The following is a 13,334-nucleotide window of genomic DNA, read 5'->3' as shown; positions in this document are numbered from 1 at the left end:
GTTATACGCCTTACGAATTAATTTTTGGCAGAAAAGCAAATCTACCTCAAGAAATTTACCAAAACAAAATAGAGCCAGTATATAATGTTGAACAATATTATAATGAAATGAAATTTAAATTACAGAAATCACACGAAATAGCACAGAAAAACCTTGTGAGATCTAAAGAAAATAGGCAAAATATACTAAATAAAAATACTAACTCCTTAAAACTTGAGATAGGCGACATAGTTTACTTAACAAATGAAAATAGGAAGAAAATGGATCCCGTTTATATTGGACCATTCACAGTAACAAATATACAAGAACCAAACTGCACCATAATACACAAAACCACCAACAAATCGTCAACAGTACACAATAACAGGTTAATTAAATCAAAAGAATAACTTCAATCATTTTATTATTTACGTTATTCTCCTAAAGGAGGAGGTGTAGCATATCTGCTATACAGAACTTATTATAATACAAACTATCAGCTATAGACACATTGTAACACACTTCGGAAAGCCAAATCACACTATTGCAACACATTCATTATATTACATCAGCAAATCAATCCACACCATAGCAACATACCTAGACCATACCATCCATAGAAAAAACCATTGAGACATTTATCGAAAACAACCGAAACGCGCAACATAAGCAATTCAAGCGTTACTGCAGCAAAGTGGACAAACAGAGAACGCATAGCAACTTATTGCTAAAAGCGCAGTGTAGGCAATGATCGACGAACGCACTCGTTATTTGGCTAGAACAGTTGAAACTTTCCAGAACCTTTGTAAAAACACTAAAAGCGCAGCATAAGCACAAATTGACAGACACCTCACTCCGATAGAATGAATAAATTGCACCTCATATCAATAACCTTTAATTAGGACAAAACACATTCCAAAACCAATATTTCGAAACCCATTGAGTATAAATAAAACCAAATCCGACCGTGGCAAGTCAGATTCGTTCGGACTGCCAAGATAGGACGTTACGCTTCCTAAAAACTTCGTGTACCAACTTATTTCAAGAGTTTAGTTATGTCCCCTACCCAAGGTAAGGCTTCTAAACTCCAACATTTCCAGTAAGGGAAACTCCTTCCGGGTTTCCATGATCGCCTGGACGATCAAATCAGTCCGCCTCGAATAGTTTGTTCCACCTCAGCTCATGTCAGTAAAGACTGACTCCCCGCAAAAACGGTGCACGACGGCCCCGCGTACGTTCGATCACATTACAAAATGAAGCCATCTTGCACTATTTCAATGGCCTTGAAATTTGATGTTGAGTTTTGTTGCCATCTATTATCCTTGTTACGGCCATGTTTCATCGAAATGAAGCCATCTTGCACTATTTCAATGGCCTTGAAATTTGATGTTGTGTTTTGTTGTCATCTATTTTCGTTGTTGCGGCGATGTTTCATCCAAATGGAGCTATCTTGCACTATTTCAATAGCCTTGAAATTTGATGTTGAGTTTTTTTGCCATCTATTATCGTTGTTACGGCCATGTTTCATCCAAATGAAGCCATCTTGCACTATTTGAATGGCCTTGAAATTTGATGTTGAGTTTTGTTGCCATCTATTATCGTTGTTACGGCCATGTTTCATCCAAATGAAGCCATCTTTCACTATTTGAATGGCCTTGAAATTTGATGTTGAATTTTGTTGCCATCTATTATCGTTGTTACGGCCATGTTTCATCCAAATGGAGCCATCTTGCACTATTTCAATGTCCTTGAAATTTGATGTTGAGTTTTGTTGCCATCTATTATCCTTGTTACGGCCATGTTTCATCCAAATGAAGCCATCTTGCACTATTTCAATGGCCTTGAAATTTGATGTTGAATTTTGTTGTCATCTATTATCGTTGTTGCGGCGATGTTTCATCCAAATGGAGCTATCTTGCACTATTTCAATAGCCTTGAAATTTGATGTTGAGTTTTTGCCATCTATTATCGTTGTTACGGCCATGTTTCATCCAAATGAAGCCATCATGCACTATTCAATGTCCTTGAAATTTGATGTTGAGTTTTGTTGCCATCTATTATCGTTGTTACGGCCATGTTTCATCCAAATGGAGCCATCTTGCACTATTTCAATGGCCTTGAAATTTGATGTTGAGTTTTGTTGCCATCTATTATCGTTGTTACGGCCATGTTTCATCCAAATAAAGGCATCTTGCTCTAATTCAATGGCCTTGAAATTTGATGTTGAGTTTTGTTGCCATCTATTATCCTTGTTACGGCCATGTTTCATCCAAATGAAGCCATCTTGCACTAATTCAATGGCCTTGAAATTTGATCTTGAACTTTGTTGCCATCTATTATCGTTGTTACGGCCATGTTTCATCCAAATGAAGTCATCTTGCACTATTTCATTGACCTTGAAATTTGTTGTTGAGTTTTTTGCCATCTATTGTCGTTGTTACGGCCATGTTTCATCCAAATGAAGCCATCTTTCACAATTCAATGGCCTTGAAATTTGATGTTGAATTTTGTTGCCATCTATTATCGTTGTTACGGCCATGTTTCATCCAAACGAAATCATCTTGCACTAATTCAATGGCCTTGAAATTTGATGTTGAGTTTTGTTGCCATCTATTATCGTTATTACGGCCATATTTCATCCAAATGAAGCCATCTTGCACTATTTCAATGGCCTTGAAATTTGATGTTGAGTTTTTTGCCATCTATTATCGTTGTTGCGGCGATGTTTCATCCAAATGGAGCTATCTTGCACTATTTCAATGGCCTTAAAATTTGACGTTGAGTTTTGTTGCCATCTCTTATCGTTGTTACGGCCATGTTTCATCCAAATGAAGTCATCTTGCACTATTTCAATGACCTTGAAATTTGTTGTTGAGTTTTTTGCCATCTATTGTCGTTGTTACGGCCATGTTTCATTCAAATGAAGCCATCTTTCACTATTTGAATGGCCTCGAAATTTGATGTTGAATTTTGTTGCCATCTATTATCGTTGTTACGGCCATGTTTCATCCAAACGAAATCATCTTGCACTAATTCAATGGCCTTGAAATTTGATGTTGAGTTTTGTTGCCATCTATTATCGTTGTTACGGCCATGTTTGATTCAAATGAAGCCATTTTGCACTATTCAATGGCCTTGAAATTTGATGTTGAGTTTTGTTGCCATCTATTATCGTTGTTACGGCCATGTTTCATCCAAATGAAGCCGTCTTGCACTATTTCATGGCCTTGAAATTTGATCTTGAACTTTGTTGCCATCTATTATCGTTGTTACGGCCATGTTTCATCCAAATGAAGTCATCTTGCACTATTTCAATGACCTTGAAATTTGTTGTTGAGTTTTTTGCCATCTATTGTCGTTGTTACGGCCATGTTTCATTCAAATGAAGCCATCTTTCACTATTTGAATGGCCTCGAAATTTGATGTTGAATTTTGTTGCCATCTATTTTGTTGTTACGGCCATGTTTCATCCAAATGGAGCCATCTTGCACTATTTCAATGGCCTTGAAATTTGATGTTGATTTTTGTTGTCATCTATTATCGTTGTTACGGCCATGTTTCATCCAAATGAAGCCATCTTGCACTATTTCAATGGCCTTGAAATTTGATGTTTAGTTTTGCTGTCATCTATTATCGTTGTTGCGGCGATGTTTCATCCAAATGGAGCTATCTTGCACTATTTCAATGGCCTTGAAATTTGATGTTGAGTTTTGTTGCCATCTATTATCGTTGTTACGGCCATGTTTGATTCAAATGAAGCCATCTTGCACTATTTCAATGGCCTTGAAATGTGATGTTTAATTTTGTTGCCATCTATTATCGTTGTTACGGCCATGTTTCATCCAAATGAAGTCATCTTGCACTATTTCAATGACCTTGAAATTTGTTGTTGAGTTTTGTTGCCATCTATTGTCGTTGTTACGGCCATGTTTCATTCAAATGAAGCCATATTTCACTATTTGAATGGCCTTGAAATTTGATGTTGAGTTTTGTTGCCATCTATTTTCGTTGTTATGGTCATGTTTCATCAAAATGGAGCTATCTTGCACTATTTCAATGGCCTTGAAATTTGATGTTGAGTTTTGTTGCCATCTATTATCGTTGTTACGGCCATGTTTGATTCAAATGAAGCCATCTTGCACTATTTCAATGGCCTTGAAATGTGATGTTTAATTTTGTTGCCATCTATTATCGTTGTTACGGCCATGTTTCATCCAAATGAAGCCGTCTTGCACTATTTCATGGCCTTGAAATTTGATCTTGAACTTTGTTGCCATCTATTATCGTTGTTACGGCCATGTTTCATCCAAATGAAGCCATCTTGCACTATTTCAATGGCCTTGAAATTTGATGTTGAGTTTTGTTGTCATCTATTATCGTTGTTGCGGCGATGTTTCATCCAAATGGAGCTATCTTGCACCTTTTCAATAGCCTTGAAATTTGATGTTGAGTTTTTTGCCATCTATTATCGTTGTTACGGCCATGTTTCATCCAAATGAAGCCATCTTGCACTATTTCAATGGCCTTGAAATGTGATGTTTAATTTTGTTGCCATCTATTATCGTTGTTACGGCCATGTTTCATCCAAATGAAGCCATCTTGCACTATTTGAATGGCCTTGAAATTTGATGTTGAGTTTTGTTGCCATCTATTATCGTTGTTACGGCCATGTTTCATCCAAATAAAGGCATCATGCACTAATTCAATGGCCTTGAAATTTGATGTTGAGTTTTGTTGCCATCTATCATCGTTGTTACGGCCATGTTTCATCCAAATGAAGCCATCTTGCACTATTTCAATGGCCTTGAAATTTGATGTTGAGTTTTGTTGCCATCTATTATCGTTGTTACGGCCATGTTTCATCCAAATGAAGCCATCTTGCACTATTTCAATGGCCTTGAAATTTGATGTTGAGTTTTTGGTATCGAATATCGTAGTTACGGCCATGTTTCATCCAAATGAAGCCATCTTGCACTATTTCAATGGCCTTGAAATTTGATGTTGAGTGTTGTTGCCATCTATTATCGTTGTTACGGCCATGTTTCATCCAAATGAAGCCATCTTTCACTATTTGAATGGCCTCGAAATTTGATGTTGAGTTTTGTTGCCATCTATTATCGTTTTTGCGGCCATGTTTCATCCAAATGAAGGCATCTTGCACTATGTCAATGGCCTTGAAATTTGATGTTGAATTTTGTTGCCATCTATTATCGTTGTTGCGGCGATGTTTCATCCAAATGGAGCCATCTTGCACTATTTCAATGGCCTTGAAATTTGACGATGAGTTTTTTGCCATCTATTATCGTTGTTACGGCCATTTTCATCCAAATGAAGCCATCTTGCACTATTTGAATGGCCTTGAAATTTGATGTTAAGTTTTGTTGCCATCTATCATCGTTGTTACGGCCATGTTTCATCCAAATGAAGCCATCTTGCACTATTTCAATGGCCTTGAAATTTGATGTTGAGTTTTGTTGCCATCTATTATCGTTGTTACGGCCATGTTTCATCCAAATGGAGCCATCTTGCACTATTTCAATGGCCTTGAAATTAGAAGTTGAGTTTTGTTGCCATCTATTATCGTTGTTACGTCCATGTTTCATCCAAATGAAGCCATCTTTCACTATTCAATGGCCTTGAAATTTGATGTTGAGTTTTGTTGCCATCTATTATCGTTGTTACGGCCATGTTTCATCCAAATGAAGCCATATTGCACTATTTCAATGGCCTTGAAATTTGATGTTGAGTTTTGTTGTCATCTATTATCATTGTTACGGCCATGTTTCATTCAAATGAAGCCATTTTGCACTATTTGAATGGCCTTGAAATTTGATGTTGAGTTTTGTTGCCATCTATTATCGTTGTTACGGCCATGTTACATCCATATAAAGGCATCATGCACTAATTCAATGGCCTTCAGATGCGATGTTGAATTTTGTTGCCATCTATTATCGTTGTTACGGCCATGTTTCATCCAAATGAAGCCATCATGCACTATTCAATGTCCTTGAAATTTGATGTTGAGTTTTGTTGCCATCTATTATCGTTGTTACGGCCATGTTTCATCCAAATGAAGCCATCTTTCACTATTTGAATGGCCTCGAAATTTGATGTTGAATTTTGTTGCCATCTATTATCGTTGTTACGGCCATGTTTCATCCAAATGGAGCCATCTTGCACTATTTCAATGGCCTTGAAATTTGATGTTGAGTTTTGTTGTCATCTATTATCGTTGTTACGGCCATGTTTCATCCAAATGAAGCCATCTTGCACTATTTGAATGGCCTTGAAATTTGATGTTGAGTTTTGTTGTCATCTATTATCGTTGTTACGGCCATGTTTCATCCAAATTGTAGCATATCTGCTATACAGAACTTATTATAATACAAACTATCAGCTATAGACACATTGTAACACACTTCGGAAAGCCAAATCACACTATTGCAACACATTCATTATATTACATCAGCAAATCAATCCACACCATAGCAACATACCTAGACCATACCATCCATAGAAAAAACCATTGAGACATTTATCGAAAACAACCGAAACGCGCAACATAAGCAATTCAAGCGTTACTGCAGCAAAGTGGACAAACAGAGAACGCATAGCAACTTATTGCTAAAAGCGCAGTGTAGGCAATGATCGACGAACGCACTCGTTATTTGGCTAGAACAGTTGAAACTTTCCAGAACCTTTGTAAAACACTAAAAGCGCAGCATAAGCACAAATTGACAGACACCTCACTCCGATAGAATGAATAAATTGCACCTCATATCAATAACCTTTAATTAGGACAAAAACACATTCCAAAACCAATATTTCGAAACCCATTGAGTATAAATAAAACCAAATCCGACCGTGGCAAGTCAGATTCGTTCGGACTGCCAAGATAGGACGTTACGCTTCCTAAAAACTTCGTGTACCAACTTATTTCAAGAGTTTAGTTATGTCCCCTACCCAAGGTAAGGCTTCTAAACTCCAACATTTCCAGTAAGGAAACTCCTTCCGGGTTTCCATGATCGCCTGGACGATCAAATCAGTCCGCCTCGAATAGTTTGTTCCACCTCAGCTCATGTCAGTAAAGACTGACTCCCCGCAAAACGGTGCACGACGGCCCCGCGTACGTTCGATCACATTACAAAATGAAGCCATCTTGCACTATTTCAATGGCCTTGAAATTTGATGTTGAGTTTTGTTGCCATCTATTATCCTTGTTACGGCCATGTTTCATCCAAATGAAGCCATCTTGCACTATTTCAATGGCCTTGAAATTTGATGTTGAGTTTTGTTGTCATCTATTATCGTTGTTGCGGCGATGTTTCATCCAAATGGAGCTATCTTGCACTATTTCAATAGCCTTGAAATTTGATGTTGAGTTTTTTGCCATCTATTATCGTTGTTACGGCCATGTTTCATCCAAATGAAGCCATCTTGCACTATTTGAATGGCCTTGAAATTTGATGTTGAGTTTTGTTGCCATCTATTATCGTTGTTACGGCCATGTTTCATCCAAGTGAAGCCATCTTTCACTATTTGAATGGCCTTGAAATTTGATGTTGAGTTTTGTTGTCATCTATTATCGTTGTTGCGGCCATGTTTCATCCAAATGGAGCTATCTTGCACTATTTCAATAGCCTTGAAATTTGATGTTGAATTTTGTTGCCATCTATTATCGTTGTTACGGCCATGTTTCATCCAAATGGAGCCATCTTGCACTATTTCAATGGCCTTGAAATTTGATGTTGAGTTTTGTTGTCATCTATTATCGTTGTTACGGCCATGTTTCATCCAAATGAAGCCATCTTGCACTATTTGAATGGCCTTGAAATTTGATGTTGAGTTTTGTTGTCATCTATTATCGTTGTTACGGCCATGTTTCATCCAAATGAAGCCATCTTGCACTATTTCAATGGCCTTGAAATTTGATGTTGAGTTTTGTTGCCATCTATTATCCTTGTTACGGCCATGATTCATCCAAATGAAGCCATCTTGCACTATTTCAATGGCCTTGAAATTTGATGTTGAGTTTTTGTCATCTATTATCGTTGTTACGGCCATGTTTCATCCAAATAAAGGCATCATGCACTAATTCAATGGCCTTGAAATTTGATGTTGAGTGTTGTTGCCATCTATTATCCTTGTTACGGCCATGTTTCATCCAAATGAAGCCATCTTGCACTATTTCAATGGCCTTGAAATTTGATGTTGAGTTTTGTTGCCATCTATTATCGTTGTTACGGCCATGTTTCATCCAAATGAAGCCATATTGCACTATTTCAATGGATTAGAAAATAGATGTTGTTTTGTTGCCATCGAATATCGTAGTTACGGCCATGTTTCATCCAAATGAAGCCATCTTGCCATCTATTATCTTTGTTACGGCCATGTTTCATCCAAATGAATCCATCTTGAACTATTTCAATGGCCTTGAAATGTGATGTTGAGTTTTTTTGCCATCTATTATCGTTGTTACGGCCATGTTTCATCCAAATGGAGCCATCTTGCACTATTTCAATGGCCTTGAAATTTGATGTTGAGTTTTGTTGCCATCTTTTATCGTTGTTACGGCCATGTTTCATAGAAATGGAGCCATCTTGCACTATTTCAATGTCCTTAATATTAGATGTTGAGTTTTGTTGCCATCTATTATCGTGATTACGGCCATGTTTCATCCAAAAGGAGCCATCTTGCAATATTTCAATGGCCTTGAAATTTGATGTTGAATTTTGTTGCCATCTATTATCGTTGTTACGGCCATGTTTCATCCAAATAAAGCCATCATGCACTAATTCAATGGCCTTGAAATTTTGATGTTGAATTTTGTTGCCATCTATTATCGTTGTTACGGCCATGTTTCATCCAAATGAAGCCATCTTGCACTATTTGAATGGCCTTGAAATTAGATGTTGAGTTTTGTTGCCATCTATTATCGTTGTTACGGCCATGTTTCATCCAAATGGAAGCCATCATGCACTAATTCAATGGCCTTGAAATTTGATGTTGAATTTTGTTGCCATCTATTATCGTTGTTACGGCCATGTTTCATCCAAATGAAGCCATCTTGCACTATTTCAATGGCCTTGAAATTTGATGTTGAGTTTTGTTGCCATCTATTATCGTTGTTACGGCCATGTTTCATCCAAATGAAGCCATATTGCACTATTTCAATGGATTAGAAAATAGATGTTGTGTTTTGTTGCCATCGAATATCGTAGTTACGGCCATGTTTCATCCAAATGAAGCCATCTTGCCATCTATTATCTTTGTTACGGCCATGTTTCATCCAAATGAATCCATCTTGAACTATTTCAATGGCCTTGAAATGTGATGTTGAGTTTTGTTGCCATCTATTATCGTTCTTACGGCCATGTTTCATCCAAATGAAGCCATCTTGCACTATTTGAATGGCCTTGAAATTTGATGTTGAGTTTTGTTGCCATCTATTATCGTTGTTACGGCCATGTTTCATCCAAATTCTATTATCGTTGTTACGGCCATGTTTCATCCAAATGAAGCCATCTTGCACTATTTCAATGGCCTTGAAATTTGATGTTGAGTTTTGTTGCCATCTATTATCGTGATTACGGCCATGTTTCATCCAAATGAAGCCATCTTGCACTATTTCAATGGATTAGAAAATAGATGTTGTGTTTTGTTGCTTTCGCGCACACGAAAGTGTCTTTCGGAGCTGCAGCCCAAGATAGGCACAGTACACGCCGACTTAAGCACAATAATAAACGCACCAACTGGCTCTTTGCAAATAACGCCTTCATTATTTTTTCTATTGAAATTATTCTCTAAAGATGCTGACCGTCGTGGATCAGCATTTTCTTCTTAGCCTATGGTTCCATTAAATCGTTAAACCATCGCGTTTAGTCGCTGGCGCGTTGTATAACGTATCTATTCAGCAAGTATTGACCAGCAACGCTTTGTTTTAAGGCTAAATTATCGTAAGCGACAGACGGAAAAGATAAAAAGAATATAAAATACTGAAAGGAAGGAAATGTGGGAAAGGAGGGAAAAGAGGGAAAAGAGGAAAACAAGAGAAAGGAGGAAATGAGGAAAGGAGGGAAAGGAGGGAAAAGAGGAAAAAAAGAGAAAGGAGGGAAAGGAAGGAAAGGATGGAAAGGAGGGAAAAGGATGGAAATGAGGGAAAGGAGGAAAAGGAGGGAAAAGAGGGAAAGGAGGGAAAGAGGAAAGGAGGGAAAAGAGGAAAAAAAGAGAAAGGAGGGAAAGGAGGGAAAGGATGGAAAGGAGGAAAAGGATGGAAAGGAGGAAAAGGAGGAAAAGGAGGGAAAGGAGGGAAAGGAGGAAAAGAGGAAAGGAGGGAAAAAGAGGGAAAGGAGGGAAAAGAGGAAAAAAGAGAAAGGAGGGAAAGGAGGGAAAGGATGGAAAGGAGGAAAGGATGGAAATGAGGGAAAGGAGGGAAAGGAGGGAAAGGAGGGAAAGGAGGGAAAGGAGGAAAGGGAGAAATAAGGAATGGAGGAACGGATGGGAAAAGATGGGAATGAGGGAAAGGAGGAAAGGATGGAATGGAGGAAAGGAGGAAAGGAGGAAAAGGAAGAAAAGAGAGACAGGAGTGAAAGGATGGATAGAAGGGATAAGATGGAAAGGAGGGAATGACGGGAATGATGGGAATGTTGGTAAATGAGGGATAGGAGAGAGAGCTTATCTTGTACTATTTCAATGGCCTTCAAATGCGATGTTGAATTTTGTTGCCATCTATTATCGTTGTTACGGCCATGTTTCATCCAAATGAAGCCATCTTTCACAATTCAATGGCCTTGAAATTTGATGTTGAGTTTTTTGCTATCGAATATCGTAGTTACGGCCATGTTTCATCCAAATGAAGCCATCTTGCACTATTTCAATGGCCTTGAAATTTGATGTTGAATTTTGTTGCCATCTATTATCGTAGTTACGGCCATGTTTCATCCAAATGAAGCCATCTTTCACTATTCAATGGCCTTGAAATTTGATGTTGAGTTTTGTTGCCATCTATTATCGTTGTTGCGGCGATGTTTCATCCAAATGGAGCCATCTTGCACTATTTCAATGGCCTTGAAATTTGATGTTGAATTTTGTTGCCATCTATTATCGTTGTTACGGCCATGTTTCATCCAAATAAAGGCATCTTGCACTAATTCAATTGCCTTGAAATTTTGATGTTGAATTTTGTTGCCATCTATTATCGTTGTTACGGCCATGTTTCATCCAAATGAAGCCATCTTGCACTATTTGAATGGCCTTGAAATTTGATGTTGAGTTTTGTTGCCATCTATTATCGATGTTACGGCCATGTTTCATCCAAATGAAGCCATCTTGCACTATTTCAATGGCCTTGAAATTTGATGTTGAGTTTTGTTGTCATCTATTATCGTTGTTACGGCCATGTTTCATCCAAATGAAGCCATCTTGCACTATTTGAATGGCCTTGAAATTTGATGTTGAGTTTTGTTGCCATCTATTATCGCTGTTACGGCCATGTTTCATCCAAATGAAGCCATCTTGCACTATTTCAATGGATTAGAAAATAGATGTTGTGTTTTGTTGCCATCGAATATCGTAGTTACGGCCATGTTTCATCCAAATGAAGCCATCTTGCCATCTATTATCTTTGTTACGGCCATGTTTCATCCAAATGAATCCATCTTGAACTATTTCAATGCCCTGAAATTTGATGTTGAGTTTTGTTGCCATCTATTATCGTTGTTACGGCCATGTTTCATCCAAATTGAGCCATCTTGCACTATTTCAATGGCCTTGAAATTTGATGTTGAGTTTTGTTGCCATATATTATCGTTGTTACGGCCATGTTTCATCCAAATGAAGCCATCTTGCACTATTTCAATGGATTAGAAAATAGATGTTGTGTTTTGTTGCTTTCGCGCACACGAAAGTGTCTTTCGAGCTGCAGCCCAAGATAGGCACAGTACACGCCGACTTAAGCACAATAATAAACGCACCAACTGGCTCTTTGCAAATAACGCCTTCATTATTTTTTCTATTGAAATTATTCTCTAAAGATGCTGACCGTCGTGGATCAGCATTTTCTTCTTAGCCTATGGTTCCATTAAATCGTTAAACCATCGCGTTTAGTCGCTGGCGCGTTGTATAACGTAGCTATTCAGCAAGTATTGACCAGCAACGCTTTGTTTTTAAGGCTAAATTATCGTAAGCGACAGACGGAAAAGATAAAAGAAGGGAATATAATGAAAGGAAGGAAATGTGGGAAAGGAGGGAAAAGAGGGAAAAGAGGAAAAAAAGAAAGGAGGGAAAGGAGGGAAAGGATGGAAAGGATGGAAAGGATGGAAAGGAGGGAAAGGAGGGAAAGGAGTAAAAGGAGGGAAAGGAGGGAAAGGAGGGAAAGGAGGGAAAGGAGGGAAAGGAGGGAAAGGAGGGAAAGGAGGGAAAGGAGGGAAAGGAGGGAAAGGAGGGAAAGGAGGGAAAGGAGGGAAAGGAGGGAAAGGAGGGAAAGGAGGGAAAAGGAGGGAAAAGGAAGGGTGGAAAAGTAGGGAAAGGAAGCGAAAGGAGAGAAAGGAGGGAAAGGAGGGAAAGGAGGGAAAGGAGGGAAAGAGGGAAAGGAGGGAAAGGAGGGAAAGGAGGAAAAGGGAGGGAAAAGAGGAAAAAAAGAGAAAGGATGGAAAGGAGGGAAAAGGAGGAAAGGATGGAAAGGGATGGAAATGAGGGAAAGGAGGAAAGGAGGAAAGGAGGGAAAGGAGGGAAAGGAGGGAAAGGAGGGAAAGGAGGAAAAGGGAGGGAAAGGAGGGAAAGGAGGGAAAAGAGGGAAAGGAGGGAAAAGAGGAAAAAAGAGAAAGGAGGAAAGGAGGGAAAGGATGGAAAGGAGGGAAAGGATGGAAATGAGGGAAAGGAGGGAAAGGAGGGAAAGGAGGGAAAGGAGGGAAAGGAGGAAAGGAGGGAAAGTAGGGAAAAGGAGGGAAAAGGAGGGAAAAGGGAGAAATGAGGGAAATGGAGGAATGATGGGAAAGATGGAAATGAGGGAAAGGGAGGAAAGGATGGAATGGAGGGAAAGGAGGAAAGGAGGAAAAGGAAGAAAAGAGAGACAGGAGTGAAAGGATGGATAGAAGGGATAAGATGGATAGAGGGAAATGATGTCGGAATGATGGGAATGTTATAAATGAGGGATAGAGAGAGAGTTTATCTTGTGCACTATTTCAATGGCCTTCAAATGCGATGTTGAATTTTGTTGCCATCTATTATCGTTGTTAGGGCCATGTTTCATCCAAATGAAGCCATCTTTCACTATTTCAATGGCCTTGAAATTTGATGTTGAGTTTTTTTGTTATCTAATATCGTTGTTACGGCCATGTTTCATCCAAATGGAGCCA

The sequence above is a fragment of the Anopheles arabiensis genome, unplaced genomic scaffold (assembly GCF_016920715.1).
Source record: "Anopheles arabiensis isolate DONGOLA unplaced genomic scaffold, AaraD3 Autosomal_pericentromeric_contig0015, whole genome shotgun sequence".
In the NCBI taxonomy this organism is placed as follows: Eukaryota; Metazoa; Arthropoda; class Insecta; order Diptera; family Culicidae; genus Anopheles; species Anopheles arabiensis.
The sequence above is the reverse complement of the archived record's forward strand: the minus strand, read 5'-3'. Positions refer to the sequence as shown.